This window comes from Helicoverpa armigera, chromosome 23, assembly GCF_030705265.1.
Source record: "Helicoverpa armigera isolate CAAS_96S chromosome 23, ASM3070526v1, whole genome shotgun sequence".
NCBI classification, from domain to species: domain Eukaryota; kingdom Metazoa; phylum Arthropoda; class Insecta; order Lepidoptera; family Noctuidae; genus Helicoverpa; species Helicoverpa armigera.
Window position 1 is genome coordinate 8,831,655 of NC_087142.1, and position 16,897 is coordinate 8,848,551.

General features: G+C 33.4%; 1 protein-coding gene across 1 annotated transcript in view; it reads left to right on the forward strand.

The window, feature by feature from the left end:
• Nucleotides 1–7,266: 7,266 nt before the first annotated feature.
• The window catches only part of LOC110374023 (aryl hydrocarbon receptor), a 105,627-nt gene continuing 95,996 nt past the window's right edge, over nucleotides 7,267–16,897 (forward strand). Inside the window, exon 1 of the mRNA XM_049837548.2 lies at nucleotides 7,267–7,455. The gene's annotated coding sequence lies outside the window, so the exon portion shown is untranslated. The remainder of the gene's footprint in view (nucleotides 7,456–16,897) is intronic.

Sequence of the window (16,897 nt, forward strand, 5' to 3'; positions counted from 1 at the left end):
GAGGAGGCCTGTGCCCAGCAGTGGGACGATAAAAAGGCTGTAACATGGTAACATGGTATTACTCGGGGATAGTGTAGCTTTCTAAGAGTGAAATAGCATTTCAGTAGTTTTGGAGCCTTTAGACTTAAATATTTACTTGAATTGTCTTCAAAGTTTGAAACCGTCTTTTGTCTACGTTAAGGGCATATACTTAGCTAATTATTTCATTAGATTTGTCATAAAAAAGACAAAACTCTTAATAGACATAGTCGCTAAAACAACCACAGAGCCTTCAATTTCATGAAGCTTTTATCGATTGACGCTCACCCCTAGCTACAAAAGCTATGCAGCAGACACGAGGCCACTCCTGTATACAGTACCAAGATGAATTGATAGATGGCGCTACAAGACTTCAAAAAGGCTGGGGGAAAAACATGTGAAAACATAAAAGTAGCGACCATTACGAATTTAAAATACCTACAAAATATGTTTTTTTTTTTGTGCTATTTACTTTATTATATTCATATTTATTTGTGCAGTATTTTCTTGCTCTCCTATCCTCTCCTATCATATTGTCCGGTAAGACGGCAAACTCACACAATCACAGATAGATCAGATGCAGGGATTAACGTGCTCTCCCTAGGAACGGCCGTACCGGCAGTTTACAGATTGCGGGCTGCTTTGTTTCTTCAAAACCCAGAAGATTTCAGCAGGGGATCAAACCCCAAACCCCAAAAACTGTCCGCAGCATTTGCACAGTAACCACTAGAGACAAACGGGGCAGTCTGATCGGAGATACTCGTGATTTCCAAATTAGAAATTGAAACAACATGCAATTAGCCAATTCAAATTAATTATGTATGTTTCTGTTAATGGTTTTCTTCCATAAATAATGTAAGACGACGAAACTAGACAAATTGCGTTTGTTGTTTAAATCGGAAAGTAGACGTGTAAACGACAGTTGGTTAGAGAAAGTTACAGAGCGTGTTATGGGCTTAACATAGCGTAGAATGTTAGACAATAGTTTTTCTTAAGTAGCTGTGTTAAACGCTCCGATTTATTAACAAAACATTAAACTATCAGACTAAAATTATCGATTTTACCAATCATCATCATCCTCCTGCCCTTATAATGTTTTTTTTTAATTCAGGTTGTTAGGGTAGGTATGTCTTTTTTCCATACTTTACTAAATGACGAGATCTCACGACTAAAATCTTTCCAGTTTTGTTTAGCATCATATTGTTTGTACACTGGTGGACGAATTATGACATAACTCTTTCAGCGTCAACTTTGGCTGTACCACTGTGAAAGTAACAGACATACACATTTATAATATTATAGATAATATTCAGTAATAAATGGTGAAAACTTAAACAAAGTCAAAAGTGACATTACACAGAGGTGACATCATGGTTACCAGAAGATAATATTTTTATACGACGACATTCAAATAATAAAAAAATTATGCGCGCTTTTTATGACCTCACTTGTTACCTAAAATTTTACTATTTGCGTGTGGTGCAAGTGACAAGCGGTAGCTCTTTATGAATAATAATTTGTTTGTTGCTTTAGCTCTAATGACTCTTGCCACGTCTGAGCAACGAAAATACTTTTTTTGCTAAGTATGCCCGTTAAAACTCCGAAAATTGTTTCAATACTCAATACTTTTAATGCTTTCAACATGTATTCTTAGGTGGTAGTAACTTATAAATAGTTCACATGGACCCTGTCGGGCGCAGCAAAATAAGTGGGTTGGGAGATGGTTTGGTGTTTAGATACCAGATACTTAGATATAGGAGTGTAAATTGTATTAAATTAAATCTAACTTTTGCAAAGATATGGACTGGAAAATTTGGTTGTTCTAATTTTTGTAGTTAGGTGTCATGCTCTGCATTTTCCTGAAAATGTTATAGTTTTGTAATTTTTCATTATTCTATCAATTCAGTTTTTTTTTAAAGCTTATTTAAATAATATTGATAACATAACGTAAAACTACAAAACTGCAACACCATTTAAGACGAAAACCTAATTGAAATGTAAAAATAATTTAATGCCTCATTGCGAATTGGACGGCAACTAATGAACGTAACATCGTAATTAGTGAACCCCGGTAATTTACGGGGTAATTACTGTCTAATCCGATTTATTAACGGTTTCAAATGTTTAATCGAACAATAGCTAAAACTACATAAATGAGGTAAACGGCTGGCTGGCAAAAAATACGGATTAATTGATCAAGTGAGTTTGATTTCATAGCAAGGTAGGTCTGGATCACAAAATAAAGTGTCTTATAATACATACTTGATGCAGTCTGCAGATCCACCCGCGTCCCGAGGGAACTCTTTCCTGCACTCGGATAAAATGCCTAAGTCCTGTCTCAGCCTCTAGACTATCTGTGTAGCATAGAAGCGTTGCTTATGACACAAATGGAGTAAGGCTAACTCCAAAATATATGCAATGGAACTAACAGCCTAGAAGTAGTAATTATGGAACTCTTTTAGTTTGATTTATCAATGTATGTGTAAAATGTATATGTGTATGTGTGTAAAAGGGAGAAAATGTCAGTTGTCATAAGATGATGTCAGATGAAAGATGTAAGAATTACTAAGATTTTTATGAAAGATTTTACGGATAAGCAAAGGTAAGCCTAAAAATATAAAATGCCTTGACATAAAAACCTCTAACATCTCCAAACTTGTACCACACCAGACACAGATATTCGTAATGCGTGAGTTTCGGCAGTTCGCCCGTGATTTACTGAGCGGCGTGGACGCGGGACGAGGTGGAGGGGGGGAGGGGTGAATGTAAATCATACTAGCTCATATTTAACGATTTGAGCCTCTTTCGTATGGCTTGTTTACTTGTAGCGATGTGTTTGAGGGATGGGTCCTATCTTTGTAATATTAAGCATGCTTTACTAACAGAGCATTTATAATATTATGTACGAGGACTTTTGTAACCTATGTAAACAGAATAGAGAACTTTGGCTTTGGATCTAAACATTGTTGAGGTCTGAGCTACAAACAGCGCACAATGAATGTATCGGCTTGAGACGCGAGTAGAAAAATTATACAAACAATATGTGCTAGGGTCGGTACTAACATTTACTCGGATGGAGCAATCGTTCGCGGCGAATGCCTTGGAAAGTCTGAATACGGTTTTAAATATGTTTATTTATTTTCCAACAAAATCTGTACATTATATTTTAAAATAAACTAAATCTATATTTACATTAAATTAGGAAATAGATATTCAAACAAGCTTAGACCTTCATTTTGAATCTTTCTATCTAATGGTGAAAGCTACTTGACTATCCGGGTAGTTTTTGAGTTTGTCTTAACAGAAGAATACTTACAACAGATAGCGAAGTGCAAAATTTTGAAAACTTTTGCGACAGATTTATTCCTGGGTTAGAAGTAGTACATGTGTAGGACTTATAAGCTCATGATTTCTTCTGGTGTAATTTGAAATACATACTTTAAATACGTACCTACTTGCAATTTTTATGAAGTCTTTTACTCCTTAAAATGTCTACTTCATAATTAAAAAAACAAGTGACGCTTACAATTCAATTTAAATAAATGAATAACATATTAATTAAAGTCATAAATAAATTGAATAATAATACGTTTACCTAGCTGTAGTTTGCACCTTGGTTTCACTTGACATGAACCATGTACAGGAAGTATGGTATCATGACTTGACGTGTTGGATTTAACTATTATAATTATATAATTAATATATACACTTTATGAGTGACATTACGATATACATAAAACAACATTATTATATGTCAAAGTCGTATCGGGAGGGTTTGAGATATCTAAGACTACAGTTTACTAGATAGTTACTACGACTCATAGTAAGTAAGTAAGCTTCAGACACTTAAGTTGGGCTGCAAGATTGTTTGAAAGAGTTACCGCGGTCCTGGTGGGTATAATATAAGAACATGATGGATTTTAGTCAGTAGGTCTAGAGTCTAAGAGTCTTGACCCTCCCTCATTGTATTATTTGATGATTTTCTATTAAAAAAAAAACTGGTCCAGTCATTATTTCGTTGCAGGAAATTATTTTCAGGGACGTTTATTTTCAAGGAAGTGAGTTTTAGCTCACAGTTGAAAAACAAACATTTAACTTTGAAATTTTTCTATTTAGGTTACATTTTACAGTAGGTTTTAGTTGTTTAGAGTTTAGAGAATACTCTTTGTAGCTGATACATAAATAAAAAATAATTAGCATTATAACCATGTTTATATTTTCAAAATAAATAAGAATAAATTTTCAAAATTAATGTAGTTAATAGAAATTCATTAATTATTTTTCACAGCGGAAAATATTCTTGGTCAAGTACCCGTGATATTTGAATGTAAAGTAGTTACTACCTAATCCAATTTTTAACATAACATGAACTACTTATGATGATTTTTCCATTATAAAATGGGTAATACATAATTGAATTATTCCATGTCTAAAGGTAATCAAGTAATAACAATTATAACTACAAAAAAAAGTAAAAATTTTACATAAAAAAAGTAGGTAGGTAACTACTTTTACTTTTTTACAATGCAGAATAAAAATGAAGTCGGCAAGATTTTTATTGTTTGAACCACAAAGTTTATTGTTTATTGTGTCATGATGTTAACTTTAACGGTTTATTGCAATGTAATTAAATGTGATTTGTGAGCGATGAATTTTTTAATTTTCGGTAGGTACCTAATGGTAGAAAATTTTAATTATTTGAATAGAAATGAAATTAGTTCATTCCGTAAGTACCCCGACAAAAGTGTTTTACTTCTAAACATAGTCTTCCAATAAATAAAGGTTTTTAAGAATCTATTGGGCGTAAAATCTGCCAAAAAACTAGGTATCATTAATTTCAGTATTCATGAAAATATAAAAAAAGATGCTTAACTTGTGAATAAGTAGTGTGTCAGTATTATGAAAATTTAGGTTCAAAAAGTAAGTCACAGTGCATAGGTAGTACAAATGATTTTTTGATCTTCTTAATAACTAAGTTCATACCTACCTAATCATAGGACAAAGTCCTTATTTAATTTTCCTTTCAAAAACCAGGTCAAGTTGGAAACAGCTGATGCCTACAACCTTTGTAAACTGTAAACATATACTTAGGTAACTTGAAATGGTATATTTTATACCTTAAAATAAATACAGGACAATTTTAATTTAAAAACATATTCAGTAAGTACTTTATCTCTGAGCAAAAGTTCAAATTAGTAAAATTAAATTTTAATTTAAACATAGGGTCGTCCGATCGTGTATGCTGTCGAGGGGAAAATGCGAAAACTCGCCCTCGACCGGCGGCCATTTTGTGACGTCACCGCTGGCCGCAAGGGACGCATTTAGATGTTAGCTTTTTTATAAAAAATAGAGTTTAGTTTTTTACTAAAATCGCGTTTTTTGTTTAGATGACTTTTAAGTAATATACATTTTAGTTACTTACGTTAAAATATAGCTTACAAATATTATTTGAGTTAATTCCATTTTTGATATGATCTTAATAAATGTTATATCAATAAAAATACCTACCAACTCTGTCGATATAAAAGTAGATTAACGATACAAAAATTCATAACAGAGCACTTATTTATGTCATTCGCTCCGAACTTCCAAATGTTCATAATAATTCATAGGTGCAGTACCAAATAAACTAAATATAATTTTCCACGAAACTTAAAAACCAATGCACTTAAGAAATGCCAGTTATCCTTTCTCCTGAACGTCGACATTGCAACTGACATTGCAAACAAAACCTATACAATTTAAAACAAAACTAAGAAAAAAAACGGTGCAAAAGAAAAACTCGAGCGCAATTGTTAAGAAAAATAAAAATGTTCGCTCAGTACGTCCCCGTGTGCGCTTTGATGATGCCGGGGCTTCCTGATTGGTGTGCGAGAAGTGGCAGGCGTGGTTTGCTGAAGCCCCTCCCACCTCCGTTAAGGGTCTTAGATTGTGAGGCACCAAACGTCATCGGGCGCTTGCCGGTTGCGCCACGCGTACTCTCACGCTATAGCATAACCTTCAAACACGTGCTCACTCAGAGAAAAAATAAAAAAAAGGTGAAAAAGACCCGTGCAGTAACAATGTGGTGAATTCGAATGTGACTCGACAATACAATACAGCCCAAACAGTGTTATGGGCTAAAAATATGAAAGTATAAACAACTGATGTTATGAAAAGTGTGGAAACTAATGTTTTGTGTTTAGTGTTGTGGAATCGATCGGCTGAAAAGTGACCTCTGGCGGTTGAAATTGGCCGCGTTACATAAAACAGTAACAATACAGCTATTTTGTGGAGTGATAATGTTCAGTTGATCGACGATTTTTTAAGTTTGAGCCAAAAATTTCTTCCAATAAGACCGCGTTCTTTTAAAGCTCAATTATTCTTCCAAAAAATTAAGCTCTACTTAGCCCCGCTTTTAGACCAAATTCGGTAATAATTCTGGATTTTCTCCTTGATTTTCTTCAAAATTCGTGACAGCCGTTTTAGGCTTTATTCGTGCAATATTAAAACAAAGATATCTTAGTGTTAAACGAGTGTAAATAAAAGCTCAGTCTAGATCGAATTTAAGCTTCGTTTAAGTGTAAATATTAGGCTCATTAATAGTGATATAGTAGATCAATTTACTGTTGAAGAAGATTGAAATATTGTTGATGACAATTTGAAAGTAAATAAATTGGAGCTCATTTACGTTGAGGATTAAAGAGATATTGCAGATCTCAAATATTGAATAATAGATACAGACAAAGGAACAATTATAATTTACGTTCGACCTTTAAAAGCGGATGAATTAATTGCTATCAAACTTAATTTAACAAGGAAGATCTAATTCGAGGTCTTTGTTTACGAGTTTCCAATACAATCAAGATTTTAAGTGCCGACAATTAAATTTGGAGTAAACACAGTAAAGAAGAAGCTCATAAATTTTAATCGACACGAAAATTATCGAATTTTGCACAATTAGGAATAGTCGGCTTAGAAAACGTCGAATTTATGACTAAGACCTCCTCCGTTCATTAATTATCGACAATCCAATCAATTGCAAAAAAGAAAAAAATATCAGGATCTCCTTGACGAACGAAACCACCTCCAAATGCTGTTGCGTTGACATTACCTTCATCACCAGTGACAATTATACCATCCTCATCAGCCCGGTGAACTGATTCACCCAGTTCATCATTGAAAGAGTGTTCTCCAAGAGTGAAATCAGATGTTCTACTGACCTTATGTCGTCACCCCACCGATCGCATTGACCTGAGGGTTCGCATACCTGGAGCTGCAAGCCGTCAAGATAGCCACTGAGTCGAAGCTGCAGCTGTGCGGGGGCTGGACTGGGCAGGCTGGCTACGCGCTGGATGGATGCGTGGATGCTGGCCTGCTCAGACCACCGCCGCAGCCGCACTCCAGCCAACTTGGTACTGTTTATGCCACGAAGAGGAGGAGGCGGAATGGGAAAAGGTTAGTGTTTACTATAACATACTTATTTGGGCTACTAGTACCTACGTGTAGTATATGTTCATCATTTATTTATTACATTCAAGTTTAATTAGGTTGGATTTTTGAATATAGTTTTCTCGCTTTAGCGAAAGCTTGAGAATGTACAAATGTGAAATTAAACTGTAACTTCGCCAATTTTTGCGACGGTCCCGGACGACTAGGGAAATATAATTATTTCATTGGATTAAAGTTTATCTACTTCTATCTATTTAATGTTGGTTCATTTATCCAAGTACATAAGAGGAACTTTGAAAGTAGCGCCGGTAACCGAAAAGCTATGTACAGAAACCACCACCAAAAAACCTATCTATGGAAACCAGCTGTCATGGTATGGGCATGTGATGCGGAGGAATGAAGATCATGTAATGAGTTAGGTGATGATGAGATAGATATAGTGGAAGAAGACGACCAAAGAAACGATGGATAAATTGTGTGAAGGTCGTCATAACTAGAAAGAATGAAACGTGTGAGATGACGGCAGACAGAAGAGTATGGACGAAAAAAACATGCTGCTCTGACCCCAAATAAAAATTGACAATTTGGCTTATGCCAAATTGTCAAATTGCCCTTATGGGCAGGATGATGATGATGATATATTTAATGTTAGTGAAGGCGTACCTATAAAGTCATAGGTTTTAATATTTATAAGGAGGTAGCCAGTGAAGAAGAGAATAAACTTAGACTGCAATTTTGAAAGTGATAAATTGTTAGCACACGTTTTGAGACGGCTCTTAGTTATAATCCTAATAAATTAATTTCGGAACAAATACGTACTTTAATTTTATTCAAAAGATATAAATCGATGTCTCATTAGATTTTCAAACCATCTGTTGTGTTAGCAATGAATAATTTTGTAATATTAATCATGGCTACCAATTCCTGAATAAAGATATTTTGTTTTGAATAATTTTATTCAAAGTTATTGAGTTATTGGCAATATCATGTTAAAGTAGATTAGGACTTTGAATAAATTAGTACGTGTGTAGAAAAATATTTATTTACTAACGAACAGGTGAATCAATTAGTGTAAAATTAAATAACGGTGTAAAATTAATTTTTGAATTTTAAGGAAAAATTGGCTTATTTATTGTGACTATTTTTACCAACCCGCGTTAATTAAAATATATAGACACCTAACCTAAGTATGATTAATGTTCAAAATACATTAGAATTATAGATTACTACTAATAGACGATTCCAAAATCAATAGTTTTATTCAATAAGAAACAATAAGTCACAAAGTTAACACTTCTATCTCCAAAAAGCCGGATATGCGATACAAAACAAAAAAGTTCAATAATCGTATCAAATCGATTAAATACAATTAATAATTTTCGGATACATCAAAATTCTTAACGCGTTTCGCCTATGGTTTTTGGCGTTTTTATAAAAATGTACTTTGTAGCCCTTGGAATAGGGTATTAAATTCAAATTACGGTATGTGTTAAAATTGACGCCTATGTTCAACATGACGAAGAATTTGAATAACTAGAAGTGCCTTATTTAGAATCTAAAATACGTAAGTACTGTTTTAATACCTCCCAGTGCTGAGTTTATTTTCTCCTGGACCGTCGGAGTCGCTACATTTTTTTAAAGAAATTATGCTGTCTAAAAACTACCAGTAAAAATATTCTACGCATATACTCTAAACGAATAATGCATTTGTCCCACATTTAAATGCTTTTAGCGCATAATTTCGGAAATGTACTTAACATTTTTTTTATTTTGTGCTTGAGTATTAGTAAATATATGAAATCTATACTAATATTATAAAGCTGAAGAGTTTGTTTGAACGCGCTAATCTCAGGAACTACAGGTCCGATTTAATAATTTATTTCAGTGTTAGATAGCCCATTTATCCGGGGATTCTATAGGCTACTTTTTATCCCGGTACGGGAAGTAGTTGCCACGGGATGCGGGTGAGACCGCTGGTACCAGCTTTTTAAAGATTAACTTATAACTATTTTTATGTAAGTACAGTGAATTATACACATTCTCTTGTGAATGCTATGCGACGCACTGGTGCACATGTGAAAATAGAACTAAACTTCTCAATCTTCGTTCAGCATAAAATAATAAACTAAACGCAAAAAAAATAAGCTAAATGGTTTTAGCAAATGCAATTATTTACTATGCTTTTTTAATATTATAGGCTAGCAACGCCGAAGCCATTTATTAAAAAAAAAATTAGTAAGTATTGATTCTTTGTATAACTACGTTTGGAATGATAAGGTAGTTTTTAATTTAAATAGATCAATTTGTCAAGTTATTCAGGGATACCAAAGAATGATAGTCCCAGGATCTACCCTGCACAAAATAAATGTCCAAAGTACGACCAACTGCATCAATGATTTCGATTAGATGATGCAACAAACACGAAATCACTGAACTTATTGCACCACCCGTTACAAACAAAAATCACCGTTATTTCAGCTCAACAACCTCGAATCAAATACATTTTTTAATAAACACATCTACCAATAAAAAAATAAATTTTCTAATCACATCTAGTAAATTTCGACATCATCATAAAACCGCGAGCGTTTCGAATGATCCGTTCAGAAATCCGTGCTGGCCTATTAGATTGATTCGATTATTAATTTATGAGGTGAATAATAGCCGTGTATCGATACAGTTGAATCGATTGTACTCGGTGTGACCGTGGCGATTCAATCGTATAACGGATTTCGAATGATTTTCGATTTTTTGGTGTTTTATCCTCCTTGTTTCTGTAGAATGTTGAGATTGAGCGAGAATAGTGTTGCTTAAAACAATAAAAACAAATGACAAAATCTTGCTTGCTACATATTTATTTATCGCCAAGCTTACTAGATGAGATCATCTAAGCTTGAAACAGGGTGTTAAGAACGTACGGTTTAACTTAGGAATAGATGCTTCAAGAATCAATATATTTCATGAAAACTTTATAGGTAGTCTTATTGGTAAATCTATTGTTTTTACACGAACCTTATTTAATGTATAACTCATTCTCTAGTATAGAGGGTTGAAATATGATGTCACTGTACCGTACAGGCACCATACCTACATACATTGTCTATAGTTAGGTACTTAGCGTTTTTGAAACTAGTAGGTACTTACTCTTGATTCGCAATTACCTACGTAGTACCTATATTTTTAAAGTAGGTGGATATTTTATGAGATTTTTTCAGTAAACCAATAAATTGAAGGCAATGTGCAAAGAACACGAGCAAAATCCCTGAATTCCATTACAAAAGGTGTGCGACGGTATCAACGATTATTAACTGGGTTTATTGAGCACAAGTACGACGTTTTTTGTAGTAATACTGGCTTCCGGCAGCAGAGGAATCCGATCCTGTAGGAACTATTTCGCGCATCGGGATAAAAGTACAGTCTTTCTTGATAAACGGGCTGACACTGAAATATTTTTTTCTAAATTGCATCAGTTATTTCTGAGATAAAAGCGATCAACCAAACCAGGTAACATTTGCCTAGATTAATTTAATATTACACTACATTTTCGGTCGACTGTACCTACCCATAAGACTGTCCATGACTCTAACTATGGCGAATTACACCCTATAAAATTACTAAGACACAAGGCCTTTTCCCTTTCATCAACTCTATTACAACCTTAAATTACCGTCAGTTGTCAAAACTATTCCTGTTTATAAAGACAGAATTTTCACACTTTTAAAACATTATTCGTGACGTATATGTGACGTTATGATTATGTAATTATCTTCACTCAAACAGTACTTTATTAGACAACTATTGTGTTTAAAAAACATGGATCCATAGTGTGTAATTTATTTGAGTACTGACGGCGACAGAAAATTGTGGACAGTTTATTAAATACAGTTCGTTTGTGAATAATTATGGTTTTCTTTGGACTTTGGTATTGTTTATTGTGAGTTTCAATTTATTTACTTATTATTCCATTATAAAATACTTATGTCATATTATTCTCACTAGCCAAGGTGTAAAATATGTAAAAAACTACTTTTAGGGATTAAGGTACACAACACATTTAAAAGTAAATATTCGTAATTTATTTGCATTTCTGTAATGTTATTTTACCTATCTAATATCTTTAAAATATTTAACATTTTAGGATATTACAGGCATCTTTTTATCATATTTAATAATAATAATAATGTCGGGACGCCTTTTCACACACGGTCGGTTAGCCCCATGGTAAGTTATTTATTAACTTGTGTTATGGGTGCTAACACAACTGATAAACTACATATAGCTACATATATACATAATTATAAATACATATCATAACACCCAGACCACGGCCAACAAGCATGCTCATCACACAAATGTCGACCGAACCGGGAATCGAACCCGGGACCTCAAGTTCGGCGGTCCGGCATGATGACCATTGCGCCATCGAGGTCGTCTAATATTATAACTTTAAATCTCACCATTTCTTAATTATTAATTTAATAATTCCGTTATTAACAAAGTTGGACACCAAAAAACGTTTCCGACTGTACTTTTAACAATGTACTCGTAGGTACTTTTTGAAATTGAGTGTTATAAAGTAAGACATAGTTACTGTTAAAGTTGACCGTTTAATTGTTGAACTAACTGTGTTATTATAACGCCAAGGAAATTAAAAGAAACATAATATTGCGTTTATAGGTGATTGAAGTTGAAGAAGTTGTCTTAGTTATTATAAGTTCTTTAGCAACTTGTCTAAAATTGTATTGTAAAAAAGTCTTGTTTTATGATTCATGAAAAAAAGAATTCATTGAATTATGTAAATTATAAAAATATACTTGTTAGTTAATTTTTGAGGAAGGTATGAACTCTATAGGTTTATTAATTGAAAAAGCCATGGAGGCCCTTTTCAAAGCCTATCCTTTTTATTGAATCTATTTGGCCTGATATGATTAAAGGACTAGATAAACTGCCTTCTTCGCACAATTCACAAACGTATCTATGTACTTTCGTACGAACATACTCGTATAAACTGCTTGTTCATGTTCCACGCGCGCTCTTCAGATGTTACCACTGTCTCCCAGAGGCTGCCATTAGGGCCTAGACGTACCGGGGCGGTGAGATTGTTTGAGAGAGTTACCGTGGCTCTGAAAATGAGGGGCTACATAAGGTATATGAGCATTTTGGTTTGTTAGAGAGCCTCTCTTTTGCTCCACACATAGTAAGTCATTGGGATCTTTTGGGGAAGGGTCATTTGAAGATTTCTTGCCTATCCAAAAAAGATTGGGCATCGTACATGAGTCCGAAAAACACATAATCAGTAATCGTCATATTTCAAGCTTCTTATTACAACATCAAAAATATTAAAGTATGCTTTCACCTGTTATAAGTGCTAAAGAAAATGGCGTAACGTTGAATTGTGAACAATTTTTCGTTAAACTCAGCTGTCAATGCAATTGCTGATTTTTTTGTAAACATTCATAATTTATTTAACAAAACAATGTAAAAACAAAGCGTATGTACGCTAGAAATTTAATGTTTAATGTATAAGATTCCGATGTTTGTTTGTTCGTAAAAAGATGCTGGTGACAAGGAAATTTTAATATTTTTCTTATGTCTGTTTGGTGAGCATCACGGATGGTAAATCTTTTTGCCTTTACTAAGGATGTTTTGTTTTTATTCCAATATAGAGTTGTAAACTATACCTACTGAAATCCTTCTCACGGACACTCCAGCTTTTGTTTAAATAAATCTAGTGGACTAAAATATTTGTTACGAACTGTACCGACGTCTTGTGAAGTAACAAATTAGGCTCGTGTTAAAAAAATGGTTCATTATTTTTAACAGCTACACAAAATAATTTTAGAGGGATTGTAGAACAATTACTTTATTCAAAAAAAAAAATATGTCTAACAATGCATTTGTTATAAAATGCTATACTACACTTACTGTACAAGTTCCCTTCTCTACAGCTAGTTTAACCTATTACGCCATTATTTTATTTTAAACAAAAAAAAAATACCATTATTCTGTCGCTCTCCTTTGCTTACAGGAAACATAGTTTTCCCACCAATAAATAACAAAAAAAAAACAACAACTAAAACATACACAATCGTAAATTCAAATAAAACCGTCGAAATTGTAAATAAAAACAGCGAAATATACAAAATTGCGCGCGCGCAGGTTACGGAACCACCTGCGTGCGCAGATGGCCTGTCAGTATGTTAAATAATAAGTTTGCCATTTGAACCCTAAAGCATGGTAAATTGTGCGATTTCTTAGTTTTCAAAACTCGAATTGTTTTAAATTAATTTTGTTTGACGACATATAAGTTTTGTCTTATCTTTGGAGACATCGATATAGGGATGTTAAGATAATATGGTCGTAGATTATAATAATGTTGTATTTAATGACTTTAGTAATGTGGACTATAAGTTGGTATCATCAGTGTCTAATATACTTGGACAAGTTTAAGTATTTTTAAGGCTTAATTTAGAAATACAATATGTTTTTTTTATGGTATTGTCTGTTTTAAGACTCTTTTTAATAGGCAGTGCTTAATATTAACAACAAGATGTGCTGATTGTTTGAAAAAAGGAGAATCCATTCATAGGAAGGCTGTATTTTTCTATCCATTTGATACTTCTTTTCTTAGCAAGCAGGTTAAGCAGTCTTCTGTAGCCACTCATAGATACCCAGTGTGAAATCGACGGCCATGATCTTGACTTTAAATAAAGAATAAAGTGAAAAAGATACAACCCTTCATACATAATATATCTAAAGTTTTCTGTCTCTGGTACACATTCGCGTTTATACCACTAGTTCGTAGTAGTAATTCGATGTAGTTCAGTACAGGGCTCTCCTTGTAAGGCTTGATAAATAGCATAAGCATGATAGTGGTATGATTTTTGATAAGACCCTGTAAATGCCTCAAAATATAATTTGTCTTTCAAAGAACATTAACACTAAGTATACTTTGATTTTAAGCCTAGTTTTTTGTATTTTTTTTTTTACCAAATCCTGAAGACACAAATTCACTATACCAAGCAGAAAAGTCACAAACAAAAGACTAGTTTCCCATAAAAGATTGCGTTTAAATGAGCGCCATAACCCTTGATTATCGACCGATATCGAACGAGATCGCTGGAGGCGCAATGCGCCTATAATTTCGCGAACATCGATGTGTCGCGTGCCCTTATTGATTTTGTTATTTATCGATGATCAAGTGTTAATGGTGATGTGTGGTTTTGGTTAATTGATTTGGGGTCTATGAGTGGTTTTTGTGAGGATATTGTATTATAGATCTTGGTATAAAGAGTTCTATTTAAATAGGTACCACAAAAAAGCTAATAATTTATGGAGCAACACATTGCTCTACTACGTACTTACTCTATTATATGTTATACTCTACTATCTAAATTGAAAATCTATACTATTTTTGGAACTCCTTAAAAATAATATTCAAATTCGTAAAAAAGATAAAACAGAATTTGAAAATAAATCAAAATTAAAAATGAAAGATTAAGTTGTAGTGAGATGAATGCATGCACGATAAATTATATTTGAGCTTGAACTTGATCTTTGAGAAAGCTTGAGATTATTTTATAATGTTTGTGCAACCAAAGATTTCATAACTGCATCCATTGTAAACAACAACCCTTTCTTCATACTCCATAATTACTTTATTTATTTTTACAGTTACTACTACTACTACATACTAAGTTAATTATTATAAAACCACATATAAAATTACTAGACCAATGCTGATGCGTTATGTGTCTGTCTATCTATGTATTCATGGCGTCTGGAAGTTTTTTACGGCGGGCGTCTAGGTGGACTGGGTGGTCAATGGTGGTCATAGATGTAGTTAAAAGTACTTGATACATTCAATTGTAACGATAACCTTTTAGTTGCCATTAGATTCAACGGGGTAGTTTGTGTGGTCCCAGAACTGAGGCTAGGTATAAAGATAAAGGGATACTCATAAAATAGTGTATCAGCCAAAATAAGTAATTACCTATTCTACATTTTTCAATATTTCTATTGCAAAAGAGCAACAATTCGTATAAACTTATTTCATTCATTAACTCTTTGGTTTTATATTTCTAATTAGTTGTCTCTGTTTTCCCCTAAGCCCTAAGGGATGATGAGACCTATCAGTATTTTATTTGTACAGAGTAAGACACTTTTTTTCTTACAAATGAATACGTTAAAATAACATTTGCAGTATTGTAGTTTAGTCTTCAATATGGTATCTATAGGTTTTAATATATCTTTAGGTACATGATTAATTAAAAACATAAAAATATAATAATAAACACAGGCACATAATCATACTTGCGATTATCAGACTAACCGTAATTAAAGATGCCCCGTTTACATTTTAACGTATCGCGCCAGTATTAAAGATTTTTAAATGTCCGGTAACAAGGTTGGTTAATTTGAGGCAGATGCGCTTTGTGCTGCGTTTGAACGGGACAGTGGGCGAGTTGTTGTGCTAGTTGGGGGTTGCAAGTTGTAATGGGAGAGTAGGTTCTTTGCAAGAGTTATTTGTGAGGCAGTAGTAACGTAAGAATTAATTTTAATGTCAATATGCCTTCAAATAAATGCCTATTTGCGAAAAAACCTAACAACATGAATTTAACTTCAAGTCACCTCACACAACTTATTATATAAAATCTTAGTTTTGTGTGTTGCCCATGTAAATGAATTGAGAAGGTCAGATAGGCAATCGTTCCTTTTAAAATACTGGTACTCAGCTGTAACCGATTAGTCTAAAAGTGGGCTTATTATACCTACACATTTTTTTTTTGTAATAACCTGCATAATTCTATGTAACATGAGTACATAAAGAAATTAAAAACGAAAAATTGCAAATAAAGAATCTTGTATCTTATATTCGACACCAACATAGTTGGGAAAAGATAGGCAGATGATGATGATATATTAATAATTTAACAAAATGTACTTCTTTCTAATCCATCAGTAAAAATTATATTCACTGACTAACCCCTAAACTCGCCCAACCAAACGAGGCTTAGTTTTTGCTATCGACGCGTGCGCACGTGACTGTCATGTCGATCGTCCTAATTAGATCAAAGGTGACCGACGTGAAACAGTTATGATAAGAACTTTAATTTCACACCAATAACAGTTGCTTTGCCTTATAAGTGAATTGTTGACATTGTTGCTGGATGGTAATCTGAATATACTTAGTTGGAATATAAATTATTCCCCGCGGTTTCCCCCATTACACAACGGGGTAAAAAAGGTTCTAAACCATGTGTGATCAAAAGTTTTAACGAAAAAGCGCAGAAGACAAACATACTTACTTTTGTGTTGCTCTTATTAAGTATTATTGTATTTGTAATGCATCTGAATCCTATGTGAATAGACAAGTACCTAACAGCCACCCTGGTTGATAGTTAGTAGTTTAAGTAACGGTTCATCTGTGGGTGATGACGACCATTTA